Source organism: Pan paniscus, chromosome 10 (genome assembly GCF_029289425.2).
Source record: "Pan paniscus chromosome 10, NHGRI_mPanPan1-v2.0_pri, whole genome shotgun sequence".
Taxonomy (NCBI): Eukaryota; Metazoa; Chordata; class Mammalia; order Primates; family Hominidae; genus Pan; species Pan paniscus.
The window spans coordinates 28,061,257-28,067,256 of record NC_073259.2 but is presented as its reverse complement, the minus strand read 5'-3'; positions in this window follow the sequence as shown (position 1 = coordinate 28,067,256).

The following is a 6,000-nucleotide window of genomic DNA, read 5'->3' as shown; positions in this document are numbered from 1 at the left end:
TTCTAGAATTAGAAGAGGGGCCGCTTCAGGCTGGCCAATTGAAAAAGGTGGTGCTTCTGGATAAACCAATTTCCAAATGTTTCTTCTCCAACCATGACAAAGTCCTATGTCAAGCTTTCTGCCTGGCAAGCAGAGAATGGAGTAAATATTAGTCTCCATCTGTGCCCTTCTTCTCTACCAAATGCCTCTGTGCAGAGTACAACCGGAACTCAAGCTGAGTCGGTGCTGAAGGAGAGGAGGAGCAGATAATAAGTACAGATAGCCCTTTCAAGTGGTTTTGCTGCAGGAGCAAGGAAATGAGAAGGTAGCTGGTGGGGAGGGGAGGACAAACAAAATTTTTTTTCTTTTTTTTTTGAAACAGAGTCTCGCTTTGTCACTCAGGCTGGAGTGCAGTGGCACGATCTCAGCTCACTGAAACCTCCGCTCCCGAGTTCAAGTGATTCTTCAGCCTTAGCCTCCCATGTAGCTGGGACTACAGATGTGCACCACCATGCCTGGCTAATTTTTGTGTATTTATGTATTCATTCATTTATTTATATTGATTGATTTTTTTGAGACGGAGTCTCACCCCGTTGCCCAGGCTGGAGTGCAGTGGTGCAATCTCAGCTCACTGCAACCTCTCCTTCCTGGGTTCAAGCAATTCTCCTGCCTCAGCCTCCAGAGTAGCTGGGACTACAGGCCAAAGCCACCATGCCTGGCTAATTTTTTGTATTTTTAGTGGAGATGGGGTTTCACCACGTTGGCCAGGCTGGTCTCAAACTCCTGACCTCAGGTGATCTGCCTGCCTCGGCCTTTCAAAGTGCTGGGATTACAGGCATGAGTCATTGTACCTGGTCTAATTTTTGTGTTTTTAGTAGAGATGGGGTTTCTCCATGTTGACCAGGCTGGTCTTGAACTCCTGACTTCAAGTGATCCACCTGTCTCGGCCTCCCAAAGAAAGGATCTTTTGAGATGGCAAAGGCAACTGTATTTTTGTGTGCTGATGGAAATAATTCAAAAAAGAGAAAAGTAAATGATATAAGAAAAAGGGAGAATTGCTGAAGTGATGTCCCTGAGTAGATGAGAGGGGATTGGGTCTAGACCATATCTAATTGAGGACTACAACAGAGGAGGTTATGTTTGATAAAATCAATAAGAAGGAACATGGTGCAGTGTAAGATAGTAATATATTAATAATACATGTACACTATGAGGTTGATTGATACAAAAAGAAAGAATGTAGAAGTTGTGCAGCCAATCAGGAGGAAGTCATAATAAGTTAGGGGAGAAAGGTATAGAGTCGGGTGTTGGTATGACTCTTACACTGGAGTAAGCAGGGTTCTTAACCTGGCCTCAGGGGACTCCATTCTTTGAAGTGCTTTCCTCAAATCTTCTAAGACTTCCTCTGGTACTTGGGACCAGCTGATATTGGCAGTGCCATCTGGGTGGGGTGTTGCAAACTTGGGTTGGAACCCCATGTGGGCCCCCATCCTTGTTCTTCCATTTGGGGTGCTCTCTAACCCTCTGTCCCATGGATGAGGTCAACCAGATACACTGAGGAGTTCCATGAAGCCTGCCTATACAGTCACTCTGGTATTCTCTGGCCAGGCCCAGGTTTTGGGAGGGTGACCTGGCAAGCCAGTAACTCCCATTGGGTAATACAGTATGTATGCATGTATGTATGTATGTATGTATGTATGTATGTATTTTAAGGTTTCTGTGCAGTTGAGCTACTGAAATGCTATCGACAGATAGATTTGGAAAGGCTTAAGCTGTTTACATGACAGAGCACCTGCAAAATATCCCCAGGGATGGCCCTGAATGTGACATGGGGATCGCCTGGGGTGGAGTGCCGTGGTGTGATCTCAGCTCACTGCAACCTCCGCCTCCTGGGTTTAAGCAATTCTCCTGCCTCAGCTTCCTGAGTAGCTGGGATTACAGGCACCTGCCACCATCCATGCCTGCCTGATGTTTGTATGTTTTGTATTTTTAGTAGAGATGGGGTTTTACCATGTTGGCAAGTCTGGTCTTGAACTCTTGACCTCAAGTGATCCACCCACCTCTGCCTCCCAAAGTGCTGGGATTACAGGCGTAAGCCAGCATGCCTGGCCCTCAAAGAGATATTTCAGAAAACCAGGAAAAACACAATTCGGGGAGTAGTGCTTAAATCAGAAATGCTTAAATCCTGTGCTTACTGCTGTACTTCAACAATGATATCATTTAGCAAAGAGATCATAGGTGGAGTTTTTGAAGAGTTGGACAAAAGTAGTTTCTCTCAAAATAAAAACGTATGGCCAAATATTATGGGAAAGATGTCAGCCAACAATAATCTCTCCAAAACAGAGCCACCCAGGAAAGAGGTAAAGAACATTTATTTATCCTGTATGTAGCATATATCAGTCTGTTCTCACGCCGTGAATAAAGACTGATTTAAAGACCTGAGACCAGGTAATTTAAAAGGAAAGAGGTTTAATGGACTCACAGTTCCACATTGCTAGGGAGGCCTCACAATCATGGCAGAAGACAAAGGAAGAGCAAAGGATGTCTTACATGGTGGTAGGCAAGAGAGCTTGTGTAGGAGAACTCCCCTTTTTAAAACCATCAGATCTCACGAGACTTATTCACTATCACGAGAACAGCACAGAAAAGACCCACTCCCATGATTCAGTTGCCTCCCACCAGGTTCCTCCCAAGACATGTGGGAATTACAGGTGCTGCAATTCAAGATGAGATTTGGGTGGGGACACCGCCAAGCCATATCAATGTGCTATTTATCTTAGACCCCTGTGTACAGAGTTCTTACAGGCTCTTCCAGCAGCAGTGTAAAAAACAAGTAACCTTCTTGCAATTCAAGTTATTTGTCACTTAGAGATGACAAGAGGTTGTGGTACCTTTGCAACTGTTGTGGTTTTACCCTAAGGTCCCAGAGAAGTGTGTATCTGTTTTACAAATCTCAAACAAAAGAGAGGCAACAAATCAAGGAGATTGATACTATGCTGCAGTGTATGCCTCCTCACAGCCCCAGGTTGGTTCCTGGGTGCATGCAGAGATATTTAGAACACAGAGCTGTGCCTGAACATGTAGCAGCAAAGAGCACGGTCACTGGAGCCTGACTTCTTAGGTTCATGTCATGGTTCAGCCACTCCCAACTTTAAGCAAGTTATCTAACCTCTAGCTGTGCCTGAACATGTAGCAGCAAAGAGCACGGTCACCGGAGCCTGACTTCTTAGGTTCAAGTCATGGTTCAGCCACTCCCAACTTTAAGCAAGTTATCTAACCTCTCAGCAGAAGTTTCCTCATAAGTAAGATAGATGCTTTAATGTTAACTATTTCATGAGGCTTTTGTGAAGAGTAAATGAGTTAATTGAAGGAGAGGACTTTGTGATGTGTGGAAAGCACAATGTAAACACTCAGTATTAGCCATTATAATTGTTGTTGTTTATAATTAAGGGAGGAAGTTAAATATATAAAATTGTTCTGTTTTCTGAGTGTGAAAGCATTGTCTTTGTACTCTCCAAATTCTGGTTTTTGTTTGTTTGTTTTCAGAAAAAAAAACAAAAACAAAAACAGAGTCTTGCTCTGTCACCTAGGCTGGAGTGCAGTGGCACCATCTCTGCTAACTGCAACGTCAGCCTCCCAGATTCAAACGATTCTCCTGTCTCAGCCTCCCGAGCAGCTGGGATTATAGGTGCCTGCCACCACGCCCGGCTAATTTTTTGTATTTTTAGTAGCGAACGGGTTTCGCCATGTTGGCCAGGCTGGCCTCGGACTCCTAACCTCAGGTGATCCACCCACCTTGGCCTCCCAAAGTGCTGGGATTACAGCATGAGCCACCACTCACAGCCTATGTTTTCTTACATCAAAAATAAAATCTCAGAGATTTTGTATTCTTTAATGAATTCTGCATTGTGTAACACGAGTTATTACTGCATTATGGCTTTGTTTTTTAGAGGAGAATTTTCCAACTCTTTTGAAACTCCCCTGCATCTGCTGTCCATATCTTCATCACATTATCTTTCCACATTCTCCTTCCTGTCTCCCTTTCAGTCATTCTTTCCCTTTTTGCTCGTCATTATTCCAACCTAGTTCTTCATATCTCACTTTTCTCCAATGCAGGATGATTTTCTCCCTTCTTGGCCAGAAGTGGATGTTGTATATGAAATCTTGTTACAAATGGAGGAAATTTCCAGCCATTTAAAATAAATCGGGAAAACAGACCTGCTGATCTGAATGTAGTTTATCTTTTGCAACAAGAGTGACTCTGTGGAATGCTCAAATATATTTCTATTCCAGAAAGTCAGTCTTCATCTATTGATGATTATAGATTGCATAAGCATAGCGCTTTTCACATGTTCCCTGATTTGCATTCCTTCTATTCAATAATTCATTCCATAGCCCATACAACACAATATCTCATTGTCAATTTTTAATATCTCTACCTTGGTTTCAATCCATCATTCTATCTGAAATAGCAAAACCTCACTACAGTCATGCTTGTGTTAGTTCATTTTTTGCTGCTTGTAACAGAATACTTAAAACTGGATAATTTATAAAGAAAAGGAATTTGTTTATAACTTAGAGTTATGGAGGCTGGAAAGTCTGAGGTGGAGAGACCATATCTGGTGAAAGCCTTCTTGCTGGTGGAGCAACAGGCGGCATCACATGGTGAGGGGACTGAACATGTTAGTTCAGGTCTCTCTTCTTCTCATAAAGCTACCAGTCCTGGATGTGAGGGTGATCTGTCTGTGACATCTGCCACCCTATTGATAGCCCGAGTTGACTTGGCTGATCTGGCCAGCTAGGCGGGTGTCCCCTTCCTCCCTCACCACTCCATGTGTGTCCCTCCCAAAGCTGTGCTCGGTGAAAGAGGATTACCATCCCTGATAGAAGAGGACTGGTCTTTGGTCAAGGGTATACGGGCAACTGCGCTCCCCTGCTAGAACCTCCAAACAAGCTCTCAAGGTCCACCAGTCCCACTCCCATGATAACCCATTAATCCATTGACCCATTAATCCATTGACCCATTAATCCATGAGTGGATTAATCTATTCACGAGGGAAGATACCTCATGACCCAATCACCTCTTAAATGATATGAAATGAATATACCTCATGACCCTCCTCACCTCTCAGTGCTGCCACATTGGGGATTAAGTTTCAACATGATTTTTTTTTTTTTTCTTGAGATAGAGTGTTGTTCTGTCACCCACGCTAGAGTGCAGTGGCGCTATCTTGCCTCACTGCAACTTCCACCTCCTGGGTTCAAGCAATTCTCGAGCTTCAGCTTCTCCATAGCTGGGATTATAGGTGTGTGCCACCACGCCTGGCTAACTTTTTGTATTTTTAGTAGATATGGGGTTTCACCATGTTGGCCAGGCTGATCTGGAACTCCTGATCTCAAGTGATCTGCCCATCTCAGCCTCTCAAAGTGCTGGGATTACAAGCGTGAACCATGCCGCCTGGCCCTCAACATGAATTTTGCAAGAGACAAATATTCAAACCATAGCACTCTCTATCCCCTTTCTCTCTTTTATCTTTGCTTCTGGTTCTCATCATCATTTGATATTACTTTTACTTGCTCCCTGGCTCCTTCTTAGGATGGATCCTTGCTCCTTCTTAGGATGTACAAGGACTTGGTCTGTTTTGTTTACTGTTATTCTCCAGTACCCAGAACAGTAACTATCCTAAAATATGTATTGACTGAATAAATGAATTGTAGTCATCTACTTCTTAGTAATACTTTGCAAATGTTTGCTTTTTAAAAAGTTATACTTATCATATAGGATGAGATAAATAGTTTTCATAAAATGCTTAACAAAGACCAACATGATCAGCTAGAAACTGATCCCCAGCTCCATCTCTCTGTGGTAGCAGAGTTGATGCATTTTTGTTTTAGTGCTCACTTCAACCATGGCATGTTTGTTAGGAAAGGAGCTTCCAGAAAATGTATTTAGGAAAGCAATTCTTTTTCTTTTTCTTTTTCCTTTTTCTTTTCTTTTCTTTTCTTTCATTTATTTTTTGG